Source organism: Lepidochelys olivacea (assembly GCF_965140295.1).
Source record: "Lepidochelys olivacea isolate rLepOli2 genome assembly, chromosome: 7".
Taxonomy (NCBI): Eukaryota; Metazoa; Chordata; order Testudines; family Cheloniidae; genus Lepidochelys; species Lepidochelys olivacea.
The window spans coordinates 3,721,292-3,746,098 of NC_140417.1; the positions used below are offsets into that span (position 1 = coordinate 3,721,292).

General features: G+C 42.6%; 1 protein-coding gene across 17 annotated transcripts in view; it reads right to left on the reverse strand.

Annotated features, from left to right (window-relative positions):
- The window catches only part of FHIT (fragile histidine triad diadenosine triphosphatase), a 1,100,422-nt gene that overhangs the window by 852,962 nt on the left and 222,653 nt on the right, over positions 1 to 24,807 (reverse strand). The window lies entirely within an intron of this gene.

Sequence of the window (24,807 nt, forward strand, 5' to 3'; positions counted from 1 at the left end):
TAGTCAGCTGATTTCTATTTGGTAGAGAAATAAACTCAAAAGAAGCTCCTAAAAAGCATTAACAGGTACACTTTTCTCCCTTCAATCTTTGTTTGAAGAGGAGACACTGTACTCCCCAAATTCTGCCCTATGAAGCATACATACTACATGAAATTTATCTGTACAGTGGCTATCACTGAAAATTTACTAGCCACAGGAATTAAATCTACTACACATACATACCCTTATTGTGGTATTTTGCACTCTTAGTACAGGAAACACTGCTTACTCATTGTATGTCCATTTAAAAAGACTACTACAATACGGGTGTAATTATAAAAGCCTGCATTATTGACTGACTTTGACCACATATCTCTGTATCCAGAACTATAGGAAATCCTTGAAATGTGTGCTGTGTGTCCTTCAAAACCTGTAATGCTGTCTAAATACAGGCAGATAGCTATATGTCTACAGAGAGCTGAGAGGTAGAACAGATTAATAGTAGGAGGTCATAGCAGAGCACTTCAAAATAACACAAGAAAACATCTCTGAAAAACTTGTTTTAGAAACAAGGAGGGAAATGCACAATATTGTTGCTTGTTCTCCATCCTGCATGGTTTCATGGTTCCGTCCCACACCACACACTTTAACTTATTATGAATATGCTGCATAATGAAGACAGAGTGGAAGTTTTTTTATTATTATTATTATTATTTAAACAGAGGGCATATATTACTTGCCTAATAAGGTGTGCTGTAGAATTATTTTCCCCAAGTGCACCTGTATAAAAATCCTTTAACAATCAGCATTTTTTGCTCTTTATGTATCCTTGCTCTCCATTTTGTAAACATAAACAAACAAACAAACAAACAAACATTCACCACCTATACAGTCCCACAAGATTTTTTAAATTGAAAACAAGTTTTCAAATACAAATGCTACAACTCAAGCGCCATTAACTTTTCATGACAATTTCTTCCTTTACTCCGAAACGGGTGGCTTGGTTTAAGATTGAGTTAATGATTAAAACCAAATGACAGGTGTCAGTCCCAGTAGGAATAGTGCTTTATGCACTTTTGATTTCAGCACATACTAGCAAATCAGTAGAGAAGCAATTCTATGTGTTATCACAGAATAATCAGGCATTCTATTCTTTTCCAATACATTGTTATACCGAAATCAAATGTTAGCTCTGAATTTCCCAGTTGTCAATGAGGGTTCACATTCGTAAACTCATTTCCTCTACTTGCCTGGCATAGAATATCTGAGAAGCGCAAAGAAGCCAGTAGTCTAGTGACTAGGACATGGGAATGGGAGACATAGGATCCTAAGTTTTGATAATAACTCAGTGTATGTACTCAGAAAAAAGGATAAATGTACCTTCCTTCATAAAGCACGGAGATCTAGAAATAAGCTGTAAGTGCAGACATTCCCCAGAACTCTCAAGAGCCCATCTCTTGGAGGTAATACCAGCACAGCCTGGAAAAAAAATTCTAGACCCCTCTTGCCAGTGGAAGTGGGCCAGGACCTCCTCGCTGGCTGGTGCTGGGGAAGAATTTCCTGCCCTGGGGATCACAGAGGATGAAGAGATTAAATGATGCAGCAAAATGACTTCAAGCTGCTCCGAGGAGCCATTACGGGTTATTACCAGGGTCTTAGCAAAGAGTTTCACTGCATCAGTGCCTGACTCAGGCTGACTCCAGAAGTGCTGTTTTTACAGCCCAGGGGCATATTTCTTCGAGCCAGGGTGTAGTAGACATGAGACCTAGTGAAGCTCTCAACCTTCTTTAAGGCACTCCTCCCCAGAGTCTCTCTCTGCCAGAGAGATCAAGATAGAGGCAGAGGAAGAAAATGGAAATAGTCCCGAGAAAGGAGCCCTCAGAACTCCTGAGGAAACATCTGCCTCTGAACAAAGTGAGAAAGGCAAGGAGCAATATCAGTGCAGATTACCAGACAGCCTGCAGATAGGGCAGGCAGGCCGGCAGATTGCCTGGGGAAAGGGAGGGATTAAAAACCTTGTCTATCTCCAAGACTTGGTAAACACAAACTCACTAGTTCTAAGCCTACCAGAGCAGCAGATTTCCATTACATGAAAAACATCATTGCTATACATTTAAATACAAATAAAATGAAACACTGACATTCTAACATTCGTAGGGTGCAATTTGACCCAAGATACCAAGGGTCTGCTGCATCACAAAGCTACAGAAGTTTGCATATCTTGGCTTTATGGGAAATCAACCTATAGAAGAGAGGTCAGCAAGCTGTATTTTGTGCACTGAACAGAGAAGACCTCATGAATTAAGATCAGTTTTGCAACTGTTGTTTTGCAAGGTCGTATTGACTCTTTCAAAGCTCACTCTGGTTATAGAAGAGCACTAGTTACATGGTGGGTACAAAGTATCCAGTTGCTATGAAGGACCCGGAATAGGATTATATGGAGAGAACACACAAACAGTCCAGTATAAAAAGGAAAGTGAAAACTATGACATTCATGCAGATAAACATTTAAAGCAGCCAAAGGGACAAGAGAACATATTTCAGTATCTAGGGCACATCTAAGAAAGGAGGATAAGTCTTCCATTAGTATACATAACAAGGGCACATTGGAGAAAAACATCAAATTCATCATTAAAAACCTGTTGATTAGCTCTGTCATCACTCCTAAAGTCTATACACAGCTTTGACAAGTATTAAGGAGAATAGCTAAATTTACAAGAGAAAAAAACATATTAATATAAGCACCTTTATTCTGGAATAACTGCATCTATAGTAGGGCATTGTACTAATTTAACTACATCTGATTCTAAAGCACTACATTTAAACCAGTACCAAAACTGTCCATAAGCAGTTGCTTATGCTGAAGGAATTGGCGGCTGTGATTGCAGAGCCATTGGCCATTATCTTTGAAAACTCGTGGCGAACCGGGGAAGTCCCGGATGACTGGAAAAAGGCTAATGTAGTGCCAATCTTTAAAAAAGGGAAGAAGGAGGATCCTGGGAACTACAGGCCAGTCAGCCTCACTTCAGTCCCTGGAAAAATCATGGAGCAGGTCCTCAAAGAATCAATCCTGAAGCACTTACATGAGAGGAAAGTGATCAGGAACAGCCAGCATGGATTCACCAAGGGAAGGTCATGCCTGACTAATCTAATCGCCTTTTATGATGAGATTACTGGTTCTGTGGATGAAGGGAAAGCAGTGGATGTATTGTTTCTTGACTTTAGCAAAGCTTTTGACACGGTCTCCCACAGTATTCTTGTCAGCAAGTTAAGGAAGTATGGGCTGGATGAATGCACTACAAGGTGGGTAGAAAGCTGGCTAGATTGTCGGGCTCAACGGATAGTGATCAATGGCTCCATATCTAGTTGGCAGCCAGTATCAAGTGGAGTACCCCAGGGGTCGGTCCTGGGGCCGGTTTTGTTCAATATCTTCATAAATGATCTGGAGGATGGTGTGGTTTGCACTCTCAGCAAATTTGCGGATGATACTAAACTGGGAGGAGTGGTAGATACGCTGGAGGGCAGGGATAGGATACAGAAGGACCTAGACAAATTGGAGGATTGGGCCAAAAGAAATCTGATGAGGTTCAATAAGGATAAGTGCAGGGTCCTGCACTTAGGACGGAAGAACCCAATGCACAGCTACAGACTAGGGACCGAATGGCTAGGCAGCAGTTCTGCGGAAAAGGACCTAGGGGTGACAGTGGACGAGAAGCTGGATATGAGTCAGCAGTGTGCCCTTGTTGCCAAGAAGGCCAATGGCATTTTGGGATGTATAAGTAGGGGCATAGCGAGCAGATCAAGGGACGTGATCGTTCCCCTCTATTCAACATTGGTGAGGCCTCATCTGGAGTACTGTGTCCAGTTTTGGGCCCCACACTTCAAGAAGGATGTGGATAAATTGGAGAGAGTCCAGCGAAGGGCAACAAAAATGATTAGGGGACTGGAACACATGAGTTATGAGGAGAGGCTGAGGGAGCTGGGATTTTTTAGCCTGCAGAAGAGAAGAATGAGGGGGGATTTGATAGCTGCTTTCAACTACCTGAAAGGGGGTTCCAAAGAGGATGGCTCTAGACTGTTCTCAATGGTAGCAGATGACAGAACGAGGAGTAATGGTCTCAAGTTGCAGTGGGGGAGGTTTAGATTGGATATTAGGAAAAACTTTTTCACTAAGAGGGTGGTGAAACACTGGAATGCGTTACCTAGGGAGGTGGTAGAATCTCCTTCCTTAGAGGTTTTTAAGGTCAGGCTTGACAAAGCCCTGGCTGGGATGATTTAACTGGGAATTGGTCCTGCTTTGAGCAGGGGGTTGGACTAGATGACCTTCTGGGGTCCCTTCCAACCCTGATATTCTATGATTCTATGATTCTAAGCTATCCCCAATCTAGGAAAAGGGAAGTAAGCTACATCCGTAAACATTTCCAGACCCTATAATTTAGCCCTGAAATCACTGTGGAAAACTGACTTCCAAGTAACCCTTTCCTATGCGCATCTGGAGAGGATTTTATATAACCAGATTATGAAGATCCAAGATAAGAGCTTCACTTCTCCCTATTAGGAAGAAACTATCAAACTTGTTATTCAAAGTGTTTTATTTTAAACAATAACTACAGCATGGGGCACGGGTCACTTGCTGGAGGATTCTCTGCTCCTTGAAGTCTTTAAACTACGAGTTGAGGACTTCAATAGCACAGATATAGGTGTGAGGTTTTTCGCAGGAGTGGTGGGTGAAATTCTGTGGCCTGTGTTGTGCAGGAGGTCAGATTAGATGATCATAATGGTCCCTTCTGACCTAATTATCTATGAATCTATGAAAACCTGCATCTTATTACTTAACAGAGCTGTATTCACAATCTTTATCATTTTACCTTGAGTTTTCACAGCTTTTTCCCCATTAGAACTGCAGAGACAACACAACAACCAGAGAGCTTGCCTTCGTTCTTGTGCACGAACAAACTAATGCATTAAGTTTCAATCAATTGCACATGTGAAATTCGAAGGACAGCAGTGGAGCTGCATAGGTGTAACTAATGCCCTCATTTGGCCTGCAAAGACTTTATTACATGTGATTGTGGACAAGGAAATACATCTAGCGGAGCTTCCAGACTGAGTTTCCAGAGCTAGAATTTAGAAAAAAGGATATTTTTACTTTTAAATTTGACCAAACATTTGACGTGAAAATTTACATCTAGTATGGAACATCCTGGTGCCTTTTTACAATCAATTTTCAGCGCTGGACTCCTCTATAAATATTCAAACTGTCGCAAAGCCTTACAGGAACACTCAGATATCAGAGCATAATTTGGTACCAGTATCCTTCTCATCCTTGGCCCGTGTGCTAAAATGGCAACCCAGCTTGGCAGTGAGTGCCAGCAGTGATTTTTTCCAAATCCGGGGAGCCCTGATTTTTTCCAAACCCATATTTACAAAAGCTCCCTTCAATCTGAAATACCTGGCTGTCCTGGCTGGGGAACATTGTAATCTAAAGCAGCATTTTAACAGCTCATAGCACATTAGCACCCTTGATCCCCTAGTGCTGTTAGTCTAGCAGACAATTAGCACTATTATCACCTAATCAAATGCTATTTAACCAATGTTATAACAACCTCAAAGTGCAGATCTTCTAAGGGGAGCTGTTTATAAAAAATACATCTTAGAAGACCCAAAAGTTCTGAAAATGAAAGTTCTTGTAAGACATGTTCTTGTAAGACTATTATATTTCTTGGTTTAACATAAATAGGTAATGTTCTACAATATGACTACTGTTGTATGTGATCCTTGCTTGCTTGCTAACTGTGCTGTTTATATGTGCTCTCATTTATTCTTATTTTTACTTTTCCAAAAGTTTCAGCTGCCATGTAGAATTATACTAGGCAGTCATTTTATACAGTACCCTAACTCACCTTTTTCCTCTGAGTTAACACAAAGGATACCCTCAGAATGAGCACCTGCGACCTACCTCAGGTGTTTCTTTATTACCAGTCTCACGCTGTTGTTATGCTGGAGGCGGTTAATAGCAGCCATCAAGGAGATCTTTGATCTGTAGACAATAACTAACTTGCTTAAACCCGGTGGATGTGCTACACAGCCTTTATACAGGCTAAATGAAAGGAGCACTTAAATGCTCCTTTATGTAGTGATAACTTGAACAACGGAAGCCACCGCCCAAGGCATCCAGCCCAATGGAAGGCCTAAGCAATAACTGTCTCAGGGAGAGAGAGATTTCCCTGGGTCTGACTATGGGGCAAGGGGACTGACTTCTTGTAGGGTAAGTATGTGAGACAGAAAGCCAGCAGATAGCAAGAAAGGGCAGTTCTCTGCACAGGCTTGAGATATGGGTGGCACGTGACTCCCGCATTTGGAGAGGCTAGGTGCCAACGCCGGAAGCTCCCCTGCTCCGCCCCGAGGCCTGCCCTGCTCGGCCTCCTCTCCCACGGCCTTGCCCTTGCTCCACCCCAGGCTCTGCCCACGCTCCACCCATGCTCTGCCCGAGGCCCACCACTCACGCCTCTTTGCCCCTTCCTCCGAGAGCTCTCCTGCCCACTGCTCGCACCTCTTTGCACCCTCCCCTGAGCTCCTCCCCCCGCCCACCACTCTTTGTGCTCTCCCCTGAGCCCTGGGGGATGGTAGGAGAGGGAGCGAGGGCAGGGCCTTGGTGAGGGGAAGAGGCAGAGCGGGGATAGGAAGAGCAGCAGGGCCACAAGGGAAGAGGATGAGTCGGAGTGGGGCCTCAGTGGGGAACACGGGGGGGACCATGGATCAGGTGCCCTTTCGACCCTGGCGCTCCAAAGGCGGCAGGCTAGCATGCCTCCAAAGGGAGGTGTGTTGTGTCCTATGTGAGGAGGCTTAGGCTCCCCTGGCCTCTTATGCCTGCTGCCCATGGCTTGAGAGAGAGCAGAGACAGAGCTCCTTTGGTCACAAGACCTTCTAGAAAGACAAGTTTGGATTTCTGAGCAAGGAAACTGCCAACTGCTGTTTGTTCCAATTGTGCTCAGGGAAATGGGACGTTGTGTGAGTTCTTTATAAATAAACAGAACTGCCCCAAACAATGTATCTCACTCACATCATCAGATTCTCCTCCTAATGGAAACAAGTGGCAAGACCCCAAATACTGGATAATCATTTGGCCAAGTAGCAAGAGTATCTAGGCACTGCATCTACAAAGCAACTTTTGAAAAGTTAACAGTTTTTGTTTTAAAAACATCACATCACACTATCCATGTTGTGTACTCTCAAGATTTTGTCAGGTCTCACAATGTTTGATTGTTTTTCTTAAAGCCCCAACTTCCAAAATCCTCTGATTAGATGGGAATCTCTGCTTTTGTTTTTCAAAGAAGAGCATTTAGCTCTCGTGGTTGTGGAGAAAAACTTGAAAATGTGATCCAAGTGAAACCGAAGAGTTCCAAAAGTAAAAAACCTCATAAAAAGACCCCTCCAAGTTGTGTGTGTGTGTGTGTGTGTGTTTAAGATCCCATGATGTTTGAGTCAATCTCAATGTTTGCGGGGCCTGACTCATGATTTCTGAACACTTGGGGCAGGCAGTACTGTAGTGTAAAATAATATGTTAAATCATCTTGAGACATGTAGTGAAAAAGGGCTTCAAAATTTATGTTCCGGAGACACAAACCAAATCCTTCAACAGTCAGCAATGTGATTCATAGTGCTTGAGAATATGAAGTCTTTCATGAAAAATACTAAACATAGTTTACCAGCAAACCTTTGGTTTAAAAAAAAGTACATTTCATATGTTGCTTCATACCAAGTCTTTATTAAACTCCATAATTTCAAAGGTTGGAATATTGTGTTGTTCCGTTTTCCCGGGAGTTGTTCATATTTGCATATTTTTTACACATTCTGTGAAATTAATATAGACTTTTGTGTCTTGTACGTAGGTAATAAAACTTGCATTTTTACCTTTCACAGATATGAGTAATATAGATCGAACACCCAGAGGGACTTTACAATGCATACTGGAGCTTTATTCTTTGCATGTTTAATTTTTTTTCCACACTAACACATTAAATAAAGATTAATAAACCTTTACAGGGCACAGCAGCCTTTCAAATTACAAAATCCATGTTGATGAAGCCATGCCCCATACAAATGACCTAAGTTCTGTAATATATAATGAAAATTCTACTTTCTTACTGCTTTTCAAATCAAACAATGCCCTGCAGCATTTCACATTTAGAAAAAGTTTTAAAACCCTTTAGCACCTTTTAAAAACAGGTCCTAAAAGCCACATTAAAAAAAAAAGTCACTTTAAAAAGTTATTTTAAATGTTTTTTCATTTTAAGAATTGTCCCAAACTTGACATTCTTCGAACAGAATCTACTACCAAGGGAACCAGTGAAACAAATATTGGTGTAGAAGTATCAGGTTTATGTCAGCACTGCCCAGATGCTGGAGCAGGGACCAAATGCCCTTCAAAGCATCTTCAGGTTTCCAGCAACCATATCCATGCAATTGCTCCGAAATTCCAGGCAGCTTTTCTCCTTTGAGAGGCTCGTGCATCGCCTCGTCCTCAGAAGGGGAAATTTGTGCTTTATTTAAAAAACAAACAACAAAAGCTTGAAGCTTGTTCTGGATTTTTTTCAGAGGCCTGGTTTGTTGGAAAATGTGTTAAAATGTAAAGGAGTACTTGTGGCACCTTAGAGACTAACCAATTTATTAGAGCATAAGCTTTCGTGAGCTACAGCTCACTTCATCAGATGCATATCGTGGAAACTGCAGCAGACTTTATATATACACAGAGAATATGAAACAATACCTCCTCCCACCCCACTGTCCTGCTGGTAATAGCTTATCTAAAGTGATCATCAGGTGGGCCATTTCCAGCACAAATCCAGGTTTTCTCACCCTCCACCCCCCCACACAAATTCACTCTCCTGCTGGTGATAGCCCATCCAAAGTGACAACTCTTTACACAATGTGCATGACAATCAAGTTGGGCTATTTCCTGCACAAATCCAGGGTTTCTCACATCCCCCCCACCCCCATACACACACAAACTCACTCTCCTGCTGGTAATAGCTCATCCAAACTGACCACTCTTCAAGTTTAAATCCAAGTTAAACCAGAACATCTAGGGGGGGTAGGAAAAAACAAGAGGGAACAGGCATAATGCATAATGCAAGCCCAACTTGATTGTCATGCACATTGTGTAAAGAGTTGTCACTTTGGATGGGCTATCACCAGCAGGAGAGTGAATTTGTGGGCGGGGTGGAGGGTGAGAAAACCTGGATTTGTGCTGGAAATGGCCCACCTGATGATCACTTTAGATAAGCTATTACCAGCAGGACAGTGGGGTGGGAGGAGGTATTGTTTCATATTCTCTGTGTATATATAAAGTCTGCTGCAGTTTCCACGATATGCATCTGATGAAGTGAGCTGTAGCTCACGAAAGCTTATGCTCTAATAAATTGGTTAGTCTCTAAGGTGCCACAAGTACTCCTTTTCTTTTTGCGAATACAGACTAACACGGCTGTTACTCTGAAACCTGTGTTAAAATGTGTATTGCTAAACACTGTCTTCTGGATGACTATGGGCTAGATAGTAGCACAACGCACTGCGAGCAAAGCCAATCCTAGCATTCGGCTGCTGAATGAGAGAGGCACCAGTCTAGAACTTCTGCTGACCTAGGGAATCTAACCCTAAATTCTCCCTCTGCCCTGCTGGAACTGTTCTGTGGAAATTGAATTACATGGCTGTAAATATAGCTCCAAGCACTTTGTTCAATTGTGTAGCTTCCAGAGGTCATTATGGCCGACTGCCCCTTTGCCCCAAAGCCCTCGACTTCAAAGCCCCACATGACTCAGGCTCTTCTTCCATATTATTCAGCATCTACATGAAGCCATTGGTGGAGATAGTGTGAAAATACGGTTGGATGTGCCAGCGTTACAGAGGTGGTGTGCTGTTCCAATCTCCTTTACATCAAATGTAAAGAGCATCGTTTCCAAACTGTCTCCATGTTTAGCCTAGCATGGGGGTAAAATGCAGCTGGCTCAAGTTGAATCCAGAAGGCAGACGTGTTTTAGAGAATGTACATCCTTTATAACATCCCCCTCATTCAAAGGCATATGCTCACAGATTGTCAAGGAGACCCACAGCTTTGAGGTCCTTTTGGAGATCTCTTTGCCATTAGATTTCCAAACTGGGGATCTCTTGGAATCAGCATGAGCTACTGAGAAATTGTTTCTCCCACCATGACCTCCCGTGACAGCTATTTTCCACCAGATACAGAAACTGTCAACCCACAGGGAGAGGCTTGTGAGTGCAAATGGTAGCACTTCTGCAGGACTCAGAGACTACAGAACTCTCTCCCACAGGAGAGAAGAACACGCGCAGCCTTCACAGTCATAGCTGGTCCTAGCAGAGAAGGAGGTAGACACAGACACAGAGGGAGCTGACAGTAATACAAATCCAGCTGTCTGCTGTGCTTGCTTTATTGTTCAGGCAGCAAAAGTGAAACTAACACGAAAGTGAGGCTTTGCACTGAGGAGAGGGGACTGCTCAAACATTTAAAGGGACAGGACATCACATTCCTCCACCTTACTTTATAAACCTTTCCAAACACATATAAATTATGGTTTACATGACTACTATGATATATAATATAACCTAACTAAAAGTTGTGGGTAGGCTACCATAGACTCTTAAATTGCAAGGGATTATTCTGCCCTGGGTTTGTAAATTCAGGCACTGTGACAGAATATACCCTTGTATTTACACCCTACATACTACTGTAATAATCTTTGTACAAAGCACACCTTGTAAAGTATCATTTGAAAATTCATAATTTGCTGATCACTAGTATCATGGTGAAATGCACTTAGCAGCATTATATTTATAAGATATAAACACAAGCTGAAATCATGACTGAAGTGTGTTTTCTAGATAAGTCTGGGGAGTGGCCAAACCAGTTCCTCAGAGACAAAGGCAAGATGGCACCTCAGCCAGGTATAAACAAGGCTGATGGACCATTACCTGCTCAGTGGCTATTCTCTGGCAAGAAACGGGGCAGGGGAAAAAATCCACATCTTAACAAAGAAACAGCGTGGAGTTTCCTTCTGCACAGACTGTCTGTCGCCTTGTTTCTACTTGGAAATGCTTCTAAGAAGGGGGGCAGGACTATAAAAAGAAGGGGCAGATACCCCAATACACCCATCTCTCTCTCCCTGCCCATCACATTCACTGCACCTGTTGAGACAAAGGAAACAGACATTGGACTGTGGGAGAGGGGACCTGATCTAAAGAAGTTAGTCAGTAAGATGGCCAAAAGCATGTGGTGAGAAAACTTTGCTTTGAATCTAATATAGTTTATTAAATTAGGCACCAATAAGTGTTTTATCTTTATTTATCTTGTAATCTTTTCTGATTTTTATGCCTCATTACTTGTACTCACTTAAAAGCTCTTTGTAGTTAATGAATTTGTTTTACTTTTCTACATAATCCAGGGTCTTCAAGTTGAAGTATCTGGGTATCTCCATCTGGGTAACAAGTTGTGTGCATATTATTCCCTTAAAGGAATAATGGCCATAACATATTTGTACTGTCCAGCAGAAAAATACAGGATATACTGTTCTGGGGGAAGATCTGGGACTGTGAGTGTGTTGGGGTCATCCTATGGTAATTTTTAAGGCTAGTAAATGCCAAGGTCTGGCTGGCTACAGCCCACACACATCTGGGAGAGACTTACATGATGGAAGCTGTCTGTGGGCAGTCCAGGTTGGAGGCTACATCAGCAAGGCATTGTAAAGGGTACCCTGGACTACAAGGCAGGGGTGACACAGCTACTCATGAGTTTAGAGAGTACCCTGGTAATATCACACGTGCACAACCAGTTTTTGCACTCTCTTTGGATAATGGGGTGATGGTGGCCTAGCAGTGTCCTGAACAACAGGAACATTCGATGGTAAGGAATCAACTGGATCTGGTACCAAAGTTTTTCCCAACAAGTCATCAAAATTAGGACTTGTAACAGAAGGCGGTTTGATCAGCAGAACATAAAGTCCTACTGGAACATCCCTAGACTCTGGTTACTTGTCAAGGCTGCAAAAGATCCATATATCATTTCCATAAAATATTTGTCAGATAGTTTTACCAGGAACAAAACGGGTCCCATACATGTTACAAGTTGTCCAGGTACCCATTTCATTCCACCACCATAGTTGTGAGTCCACATTAAGTCTCCAACTTGAAAATAATGATGAGTCTCTTGTTGATCAGTTTGCATAGCTTGGAATTTGGCTACATGGGACTCAATATCAGGAAGTAGCAGGTGCCAACAGGTACACAAATATCACTTAAGAAAAGAGTTGTAGGTGACTCCTTGATAGTAGCATGTGGTGTGTTCCTGGAGACAAGAAAGAAATTGTCCAATTTCTGCTGATGACCCAAGACAGACTTGTTAGCTTTTAAGGCATGCTTAAGTGTTTGTACAAAGTATTCCACTGGTCCATTTGTAGCAGGATATTATGGAGCAGAGTGTATGTGTTGAATTCCATTTGAAGCTAGGAACCTCCGAAATTCTTCAGAACAGAACAGAGGCCCACTGTCATTTGCCAACTGTAATGGTAAACCAAATTGGCTAAACAAGGTACGAAGATGTCCAATGGTCTTGGTAGCTGTAGAAGAAGTCATTCTGAAAACTTCTGGCCATTTTGAATGGACATTGACTATGATCAAAAATATAATTTTCTAAAGGCCCAGCAAAGTCCATGTGAATATGAGGCTATGTCCACACACAGTACAGCCCTTTCCCTTCCTCTCAAGGTCTTTTTTGTTCCTCAGCTATCAGACATGACTCCAGGCTATGGCCTTCATCCATACCATAGCAACCCAGCTTCAAGAAGAGCTTCCAAAACCTAAGATTGAAGTGATTTCAGAATGATCACTCGCATTCCCCAACACTGCCTGAAAAAGTTGCCATTTCTCTGCTTTCCTGTTGGACATCACACCTCTTGGACGTCTTTTGTTCCACAGGGAAACTCTTTTTTTGTTACTGGTTTCAGAGTAGCAGCCGTGTTAGTCTGTATCCGCAAAAAGAACAGGAGGACTTGTGGCACCTTGGAGACTAACCAATTTATTAGAGCATCAGCTTTCGTGGGCTACAGCTCACTTCATCGGAGGCATCTAAGGTGCCACAAGTACTCCTGTTTTCTTGTTATTGTGCATGTTCTGCTTCTTCTGTCCACCCGCATGCCAACACGGCAGAATTCTTCCGTTGGCTCCCTCTTCTGGCTATAGACCCTCATTGCAGGCTAAGCTGTTTGCCGGCCTGTCTGCTTGCTTGTAGTCAGTCAATATCCCAGCAGCAATAAGCAGCAGTCTGTCACCTTGTGCCTCTAGATGAGCTTTTCCCTCTTTTATAGAATTATTTGCCTACCTTTTCTTCTTCTTCAGGCAGAGGCATCAGTGGACACTCATCTGACAGAAATCCTGCATCGCCAAATGTTATATTTGGACCGAACAGAGGAGACAGACACAGACAGAGACCCAGAGGGAGCTGACAAATAACTGTCTGCTGTACTGGCTTTATTGTTCAGGCAGCAAAACTGAAACTAACTGAAACTTTGCACTGAGCAGGGGAAGTGCTCACACATTTAAAGGGACATGACATCGCATTCACCACCCAAGTTCCCTTTACAGTGCACATGTACACCCACTACTCAGCAAGGGCTACTAGCCAGTATAGCTGTAGTGTGGGAGCCCTGCTTTCAGCTACCTCTAGGCTACTGGACTGTCCCTTCAGCCCAGGAAGGAATGACCCCTGGTCCAGACAGGCTGGTTTAGGCTCTCTTCTCAGGGCTTCAGCATTATTTTTTTCATATTAAACTAAAATATTACTTTAGTCCTCCCTTACCAAGGCTCTGCTACATGGGTCTATCTGATCTCTATAGGTTTCCACTCTACGGGACAGGCCACTTGCCTGAGAACCAGCCCTGGAGTCTTCTACCATAGGCTCCTGCCAGCTCTCTACCCCAAGTAAGCCACTTGCTGGCTTTTATAATCGCCTTATTCCTAGCTGATCAGGCTCAGTTGGGAGGTAGCTGATCTACTACAGGTGAGGCTGGGCCCAATTCTCCTCAGAGGGCGAGCTACCCTGTGACACTTGCTCCAGGGAAGCCCAACTAAAAGCTACAAGTCCTTGTTCTGTCTGAGGAGGGGCAAAGGAAGTAATGACGATCCCTGTTATGATTAATTTCCTCCACCTGCAGGTCAAAAGCTGATGTTTTAATCACTAAGCAAATATAGGTATCAAGACTAATCTCCCCTCAATTTAATCAAGTGTAAGAGTAGCATAATGTTCAAGTAAATGTGTGTATGGCATATTATCCTGAAATAGTCTGTTTTTAACTGGTCTGTTATTTCAGCAGATACCACATGTGACAATGGTCACTGGCAGAGATTGCATCAGAACAGAAATAATCAACTTTCCACATTGGTGGCACTGCAGGGGATGAATGCTCCTTAATACAGTGAAATGCACAGCATACTAGTAGTGTCGAGGGTAGGGAGGAAGAGAATCAGAAAGGAGAGAGACACAATAAGCCACGAAAAGGAGCCTGAAACAGACAAAAAAGAGTAAACCCCTCTCCCCCGACAATATGGAAAAGGAAATGCCATAGGCAGGGGTCTAACAAGAAATAGAAGGAGACAAACAGGAGGGTACCGATATGTAATAAACAGAACAGGCCACAGACAGAGATAAAAATAAGGCCAGAGTGAGACTAAAATAAAGGCTTCTGGCAGCAAACCAAGAAGCATTAACTAGGACAAAAGAAATATGAAAATTTATCAAATGGGGAGGTGATGTTTGTGTTCATTTTAATTATTACTGTACTGGCTAAAAAGGCAAATCTGTTCATGCCTGGATAAATCAGTGCATGCCTGACACCACTGATTTGTGTAGCTTGATAATATAATGCCAAACTTGAAAAACGTTATCGGGACCTCATTGTTTTGATTTTCACGGTCTGATTTTCAAAAACAACATGCATCAGAAATAAAATACTGACTATAAGCACAACAGATAAAATCTCATCTCTGAAAAACATGAAGTTATATCCACTATAGATATACATATTGGTTTTATATTTATATAATATATATTATGTCTATATAAATATAAAACCAACGTCCGTGTATCTACTTCTCAGATTTAAAGCAAATAGGTAAAGTTTACCAGAGAAGATCAGGAATAACACCACTGAAATCAGTAAAGTTATTGTGTATTTACACTGCTTATGTCACATCAACATGCTTAATGCAATAAAGATTTACTGTAAAAATGCTCTCTGGCAGGGCTCACTCACCCTCGGAACACCCCTTGCACCAGTGCAGGATGTTGCCGCTATCTTCGGTCCCAGCACCTCTGCTGGCCACCTGCCTCTGCCTTCTGTGGCTCACCCCTCTGGCCAAGTCACCTAAATTCAGACCCATTCCAAGATATCATAAACAAGTCCAAACAACATTCCAACCAAAACTGAAAGTTCTCCTTCCCCCTTGGGATACTGAAGTCTTTTCCTCCCTATTTACAAACGGTTTCTCAAGGCTTCCCTTGCTGGAGTCTATGCTGTCCCTGTTGTCTCTGTGCACCATAGCCCTGGGCTTCTCAAAGCCAGAGAGATCTGTCTCCTCTGTCATCTCTCGCCCAACTGAGCCCCTTCAGTCTACTTAGTTCTGCCCGCTCTGGAATTAGCGACTCACCTCCCCAGGTACAGAGCATGACCAACTGGGTGCATTCGCTACCCATGCAGCTAATGGTGGGGTAAGGCCTAACACATGCTGTTAAGAGGATCACACTACACAATGGGCACAGGCATTTTCCCTTTCCATAAAATATTTACACATACTATAGACGACATTTAAATTGTCTTTTGACACATGATGGTTGCTCATGAATCTGCCCCACAATGCTGCCTCCCATACATTAGGTCAAGCTAGCTGGTATTCAGAGCTTCCTTTAAAAAAAATTGGCCAGATTCTGGATAAGTTTACACTGGTATGCCTCCACTGAAGTTCCTCTAGCTATGTATTTACACAGTCCTAACCGTAACATCTGCCTAGCTCATAATCATTAATGGATTTTATCCTCACATAGAACCCATGTGAGGGAAGGAGGCATTATCTTCTTTTTTTAACCGAGGGGAATATGAGGCACAAAGGAATTAAGTGACTTGGCCAAGGTCACACATACAGTCTGTGGCTCACAGACAGAAAGGCACACATAGGTCTCCTGAGTTTCAGGTCCAAGTCCTATCACTAGACCACCCTTCTTCTCCTCCTGATTTACACCATTTTAACTCAGACAAAAATCATAACCATAGGTAACAAGTCAGAAAATGTCAAGACTCAGCAAGGAGAGTCTCAATGAAAATGTTTTACTTCAGCACATGCAGTTGTAGCTGTGTCAGTCCCAGGATATTAGAGACAAGGTGGGTGAGGTAATATCATTTATTGGACCCACTTCTGGATTTATTGGACTTAGCTCTGTGTGGCTCGAAAGCTTGTCTCTCTCACCACCAGAAGTTGGTCCAATAAAAGACATTACCTCACCCACCTTGTTTCCCGGTCTTCAGCAAAACAGCGGGCAGGCCTGCCTGCCTGGGTTTTGTAAACAGGAAGATAATTTAGACCATAATACCACTAGGAAAGGGTAGTTCATGTTTCCAGGGCTTTGGAGCTGTGCTCCGGCTCCGCTCCAGCTCCAGGCAAAAACCTGCAGCTCCTCTGCTCTGGAGCTGCTCCGTGCTCCAGCTCTAGGCTCCGCCCCAAAGCCCTGCATGTTTCTCTAATCGAGATTTTTGAAAACAAATTAGGGACCCTGAGACTCCTTCCTTAACGTTAAGCGCAGTCAATTAACATAAAAAAGGGAGACTGAAGGAACTCTCAATTTCACATTGCATATCCCTAACACGATAGTCTAATTATTAAACTAGTCTTGAGCTAAACACATTATAAAGTTGGACTATTTCAAAGCATCATTGTGAGTGTTTAATATGTACACTGATAATCAGGGCCTGCTGTACTGAAATGTAGAATCCTGAGAGTATTAGAATGGCAGTGTAATAGGAGAAACTAGTTTACAGTCTTTTTCCATACTTGATATTTGTACCAATGCCAAACTCTTCTCTCTCTCTCTTTTTTGTCTATCTCAGTATGAGGCAATGGTCAGATCTATTTTTAAATGACATCAAGCAGCGGGGAAGGAAATAGACTCTTTATATTGAAAAAAGTCAGTGCAGGTTCTTTACAGCAAAAGCCCTGTACTGTGACCTTTTGTATTTCTACAGCGATACAGCCAACCAGGTCTGACAAAACCAACGTTTGGAATTAGGAATTTGTCTATCAGAGAACTAAACAATTCTGAACTTGTACCTCTAGCCTTACTGTTTAAATTCACCCAAAAGCCCGAAGTGCAAGGACCTCTAACTGTAGTCTGCTATACAACACCACTGCAGTTTCAATCCTGGAGAATGGAAATACTGGATTTATCAAAATTAGTGAGTCTGAACTAAGTCTCTTAGCTCAAGGTCATGGTGCCTCCTGTCACATGTGACTCACAAATGGGACAAAACAATACCTCTTACTGAGGCTTCCCGCCATGTAGCTGGGATTATAGCTAAATAGAGAACTATAGACCTAGCGCAGACACTCATTGACTTCCTCTGACTAGAAAAAAATGGAGTAAGGAGCTGAGGTTTTAGCCCTAAAAGCATGTAGTTAAGCAGTTACATGCTTCACTTGCATGCATTACACATATTTAAAAACACAGAATTTAGAAAAAAAATACAAATAAATCTTTCAAAGAGAGAAAAAGCACCCAAACTCCAGCATAGCTTTCATTATACCAACCAGGAGTCCGGTGACACCTTAGAATCATAGAATATCAGGGTTGGAAGGGACCTCAGGAGGTCATCTAGTCCAACCCCCTGCACAAAGCAGGGCCAATCCCCAATTTTTGCCCCAGATCCCAAATGGCCCCCTCAAGGATTGAACTCACAACCATGGGTTTAAGCAGGCCATGCTCAAACCACTGAGCTATCCCTCCCCCACATACAAACAACCATTAGCTACGGTGAAACCTTAAAGACTAACAGATTTATTTGGGCATTTATTCATTCATTATACCCTTAATCCTCCCCTCCATGGAAAGTATCTAGCAGAGAATCCCAAAGATTATCAAAATGGAAGGATTAAAGTTTGTGCAGTTTAAAGACAGAAAGTGACACAGAGAGGCTACATTATATTTTTAACAGAGCTGGCTGGAAAAGTGTGCAGTTCTATAGGTTCATAAAATAATCACCTTAGATTTCTACAAGAAATCTGGGCAAAAATTACATTAAATTGAGGGGGGGGGGCATGGCCTTGCATTGAAAATGGAATGGTGGAAAAGGCTAGGAATGTTATTGTGACATTGAGAAAACTCTACCAAGCTCTCTCCAGCAATCCACTCTGGGTGCCTGGCCTGACATATCAAAAGTGATCCCATTCCTACAACTCCAGTTACAACTCCAGTTCCGGGAAACCGCACAGGTACTCCCCTCTCCCTCCAGAGGGCATGAGACAACTTCATGGAGACTACCATGGCTCAAATACTTGCCTACTCATACAGTGTAAGGTTGTCCCTGATTTAGTTGAGACAGTTGATGGATCGCTGCTTGCCTCTAGCCCCAACAGTCAGGAAACTACAGTTTTGGCGGTGATGGGTGGGGAGTGCTACAAGCTCCTCCAATTTAGTCTGATTCAGTCCCCATACTACCCTTTGAAACTCAGAATCCTCTGGTTGGGAAAATATGATCCATATATCTCCTTGCATCAACACACCATGACATTTAATTCTAAATTTTGCCAGGACACCTGCTTCTTGACTTCTACGCTCAAGACTCTAGAAATTCACGTTGGATGCCTTGCCCAGGCAAGGCAGGGAGAGATGCTCAGGTAACAGAGCCGACCTCCTTGCTACTGGGGCCAAGCATCACACCCCCTGCAAAAAATCAAGAGTTTTCAGATGTATTCATAAAATGATATGCAGGGAATATGACTGTCTGATCGATTTCTAGCCAGGGCCAAGATTCCATTTAGCCAAATATTTTCCATGTCAAAACCTGAATTAGCCACCCTTATGGACTATATCCATGAGAATGTGGAGAAAGTTTTCATCCAGTGTTCCACATTCCTGGCGGGGCCCCGTCCTTTTTGTAAAAGATAAAGATGACTTAGTCCAGACTCTGTGTGGACCACCACATTATAAACAACATCACAGTGCAAAATCGATACCCTCTGCCTCTGATCCCAGAGCACCTGGTTTAGGTAAGAATAGCCCAGTTATTGAAGTTAGACCTCAGAGGGGTATACAACCTAGTCAGAGTCCAGTCAGGGGATGAATGGAAAACTACTTTTTGCACTCGGCATGGTCACTTTGAATAGCTGGTGATGCCTTCTGGACTTACTAATGCTCCTGCAACCTTTCAGCATCTAGTTAATGATGTCTTATGAAATATGCTGGACCACTATGTGGTTGTCTACTTAGGTGACATCCTAATTTACTCTGAAAACCAGCCTATGCAAACTATCATTATGCAAAGTCCTAGAAAAAGTCCACCAATATGGGCTGTATGCTAAGCTGGAGAAATGCATCTTCAGTCAGCCATTGTGGAATTCTTAGGGTACATTCTGTCCACTCAAGGGAGTTCCCTTGGATCTCCAGAAGGTGGAAGCAATTAGTGATTAGGCAACACCACAAAGCATTTGAGAAATACAGCGCTTCATTACGTTTGTGAATTTCTATAGACTCTTTACACAGGATTACTCCTGAATCCTCGCCCCTATAACGTACTGGGCTGTGAAAACCCATCAAGTTCTCTTTCATGCCAGAAGCCTAAGAAGCCTTCAGTCTTCTGAAGGCAGTGTTCACCTTCACGCCAATCCTCACATGTCCCAACCCAAGTCAGGTTCATCCTGGGAAACTGATGCTTCCCGTGTCACCAATGGGGCGGTGCTGTCCCAGAAACAGGGCTTCAACTAAGAAGTTCATCCCTATGTGTACTACTCCCACAAGTGCACTCCTGCCGAACGCAATTAGAACATTTCAGACATGAAGCTACTTGCCATTAAAGCAGCTTTTCAGACCTGAGCGCATTATCTAGAAGGAATCAGACACACAGTTCTGGTGCTCACCGATCACAAAGATTTAGAATAGCTGTGCTCTGCTATAGACCTAACTAAAAACAGTTATGCTGGGCTCTCTTTTTCTCTAGATTTGATTTTACTATCACCTATCGCCCTGGCTCCCGCAGTGGTAAGGCACACACTGTGTCCCGCAAAGGGGAATATGCCAACTATTTTAAGGGATATGAATAAGAGCCTCCCTGCATCCTGAAATCATATCACTTCCTTGGAGGATCATCACTGTCTGATTTGTTCACAACCATAAGTTCCACCCTATCAAATGACCCCTTCGCCCACACACTCCAAACTTCCAAAACCAAACCCCAGGATAAGTTCACACAATAGGATGGACTCCTCCTTGTTCATGGGCATACCTACATCCTTGAGGGATGCCCCTGTTTGGAGGTCCTGTGCATTTGCCATGATGTCTCTTGGGCTGGACACTTCAGCCACGCAAAGACTACATGCTACATCCTTCCTTCTGGCGGCCAAAACTGTGGTCCAACATTCAGGCCTATGTCAGGTCTTGCAACACGTGCTGCTGTACTAAAGTTCCCCAAATTAAACCTTTTGGGATGTTAATACCTCTTGAGACCCCCCGAAGGATCTGGACTAACATTACAATGGACTTCATTGTTGAACTACCAAAATCTGAGGGATGCCATACCCATACCATACTGACAGTAGTGGATCAGCTAACAAAGATGGCACATTTCCTGTGCATATCTTCCCATCACCAATGATACTGCTTGTCTCCTCTTCACATACGTTCCGTATCCACAGCCTCCCAGACTACGTCTCCTCAGACTGGGGTTCCCAGTTCATGTCTCGGTTTTGGTAGGCTGTGTTCTTCCTCTTACAGGTGTGTCTCCATGCATCAACCACCTACCATCCACAAACTGATGGCCAATCAGAACGAGTGAACCAGGTATTGGAGCAATGCTCCACCAACTACCACAGAAATGACTTGGCCTTATTGTTTGAGCCTACTTTTTGCAAATTATGGCTTCACCTCCCATTGTCACCTCTTGATACCCAGAACACCCCGTCCCCACAGACTCAAACCTGGTTTGTCAAATCCATCAGACATGGGAAGAGTTCCAACAAAATTTAGATGTGGCTAAGACGGCACACAAACATCATGTTGACTGTCATTGGCAGGAGGGTCCTACATTTCCAGTAGGACAAATGGTATGGCTGTTGGCAAAGCACCTCAAGACAGGCAGATCCATAGGTAGACCGCCAATACCTAGGACCATACCAGATTTTCAGGCAAATCAACCCAGTACCCTTTGAACTTCAACTTTCCCACTACTTCAAGGTGCATGCTGTATTCCAGGTCTCCCTCATTAAATCCTTTTCTGACAATCCCTTTCCCAAATGAAAACAAACTCCTCGTTTGCCAGTCCAAGACCAAGGCCAAAAATAATATCTTATCCATAATATCCTGGACTCCCATATATGAAGAGAGAAGATATAGTACCTCACTGACTGGGAAGAGTACATGCTGGAAGAATGGTCCTAGAAACCAGCCCATTATGTGCACACTCCAGAAAAGGTTAGATCCTTCCACAGAGCTCATTTGGACAAGTCAGGTCCTTTGGTGCCCCAAGGTCACCCCAAGGGAAATGGGTTGGTATTAGGACCCTGGTATTAAAGCCAGGCCTGCTAGGTCTTTATGTGGCTACCTTAGCTGCCGTGCCACAGTGATACGCTGAACTAGTGGCTCTGACCAACAGCCTTGGTACTAAAGGTCTATGGGTCCCTGATTGGATGGACAGGCAGCACTCTTATTGAATACCTGAACTATATAAAGGCCCCAACAGGAAGAGGAAGGTGTCTGAGCAACAGACCAGTGCCTGGTATTTAAAATTAAAATTTTTATAAATAGTGCTTGTTTTATATTTTAAACTAACAGATTTATTAAACAAAGGCAGTATTATCTGTAGTTAGTGAACTGAACTGACATGGTCTTCAAAATTTTAGAACTAGTAGATCTCATCCTCTCCCACTTCACTTTTATTCTTAGATTGGAAGAGGAAAACAAGATTTCCTCCTTTTTTCAACATCCAATCAGTTTTTCAACTTTCAACAAACTAGTCATTGATCTGAACTAAACAAACTGAAATGAAGAAAATATTCTCTCTGTTCCTGCAGAAAAGGCTACTGCTGTCATAAGGACTTCAACAAACTCTGGTTCCAGGTGCTTAGTCAGTGATTTCCCCCAGTTCAGTGGTTTGAGTTTCTTTAAAACTTTGACAAACTTATATTGCTTGAATTTCTTTTTAATTTAATTTAAATGATTTTAATACATTATGGTAAATTTAGGCTTTAAAACAGGTTGCCATAATTTCAAATTTAATTTTAAATAGGTTAATTTTTGAAAAGAAAAATATAGTAAATTAAAATTTAAAAAATCAAATTTAAGTTAAAAAATCATATTTTTTCAAATTATAAAAATCATCTATCTACTTTACCAAAAACACTATCTTTCATGCCTGAAAAGTCAAGATTCTGCTTATCCATTACAAATACACAGAAAACATTTAGTTCTTCCACTGTTTATTTTTCAACAAGTTGCATTTTCAAGGCACCTAAAGTGCAGGAAAGATGCTCTTTATTGTATTATTATTTATTAACAGTATTGCGGCCTAGATGCTGCAGCCCCATTGCACTAGGTGCTGTATGCGAACATAACAAAGGGGAGGTTCTGCCCCAAGGAGCTTACAATATAAATAGTTGTAGAATAAATTGAAATTGTGCCTTAATAAGATGCCTGAATTGATGGCCCTACTGTTCCTCTTAATTTTCTGTCCTCCAACGTGTTTGAAGACTCTCTTGCTCTCTGCCCCACCATTTTTATTGAGTTTGATTGCATTTCTACTCCTTCTTAGGCAGCTACCTTTACGTTGTAATCAGCCTTCCATGGAAGTTCTATTGGTTGAGGCTGGCCAAGAGATGCATTGAATCAGTACATCCTCCAACCATTCTGGCCACTGCACTTCCCTGGTCAGATGAGGCACTTGCCCACTGTGGGCACCTAGTGGAATGGAGGTGAAGTGCTTCCCGCCAACACAACCTCCCTGTGGATGGACTTTGCACTGCTGGGGGCCCTGCATTCAGGGCTGGAAATAGCACATGCTTTACATTCCCTTTACTCCTTGTTACAAAGCTTTATTAAAGCTCTTTTCTCCCCCTCTCTCTATAATTTAATGTGCTTGTACTTGCAGTTAACTAAGACAACTTCTCCCTCAACCCACACTGCCTTTAAAGTTTTATGTTTAGTTTTATATAATGGTATTCATTCCCCTGGAGTGAACTTCACCACCTCTTTAAACTTTAGCCATTTAGCTACAGTCCTCCTAACTAATTACAGTGTGCCTTGCTAATTAACTTTGCTGATCTATTTTGTTTAATATGGCCTCATTTTCTCAAGTCACATTGTGAATTTCAGAGTTTAATGCATGCATTTGTATCAAACATCCTTCCAATGGCTGTCATGTGGAATCCCGGTAAATGGTAATTGCTATTTCCCAAATGATTAATAATAGTTGCTTAATTTACTAATTTCTCTTTATTGGACCAGATTATATCTAAAGTGTTACTCCAACACATACTGATAGGGAAATTCATCTTCTACAAAGTGAACAAAATCCCCTCCCTTTTTATCACTTGATGTTTCACTATCCCCATGGATCTCTGGCTATCACTAAACTATATCATCTCTGGCAATTTAAAATCCCCAGCATGCCGAATGTAAATAGAATTAGATGGCCCTTTTGGGAAACTTCCACATGTGGATCTCTTTATTTCTGTTATGTTCATGGCATGCACTCAAGTTATATAAAAACATAAAATACTCTTGTTGGTACGATGCAACATAACACTACTTTAGTCCTTAAAATCCAGAACTTTAATAACACAAAAACAAAAGGGACAAAGCAGGCTGCTCCCTAAAGCAGAGAGCACAACTCACCCATTTTACTGAACGCTGTCTGTCTGCAAACTGACTGCATCTCCCAACAGCACTAAGCAGAACCAGGAAACTGCCACCCACCCCTTAAAGACAGTCCAACAGAGTCCAATAAAGTCCTTGGTACAGCAACTCCTCACTTAATGTCCTAGTTATGTTCTTGAAAAATGCAACTTTAAGCAAAACGATGTTAAGCGAATCCAATTTCCCCGTAATGTAAATAGCGGGGATTAGGTTCCAGGGAAATGTTTTTCACCAGACAAAAGGCATTATATACATATACAGTATAAGTTTTAAATAGTTTTAAACAAACAATTTAATACTATAATCACCAATGGTGATTGTGAAGCTTGGCTGAGGCAGGGGCATAGCGAGGTCGGGGCACGGGGGCCTGCCCTGCTCCTCCTGCTGGGCATTCCAGCCAGGGAAGCGGAGTCGGAGCACGGGAGCTTGCCCCATTCCACCCACCTGCCACTCCTGCCAGGGAGCGGGGTCGGGGCACAGGCACTTGCAAGCCCCGACCCCTGAGAGAGCTGGAGAGGGTAGCTAGGGTCTTGGAAACAGCACAAGACATACAGACCACATGTGGAGAATTCCAGCAGATCCTGTGAGACCTGTAGGGTTCAGGAGTTGAATCCATGGTCTGTTGCATTTTAAATTTTATGAAGGAGGGATAATTT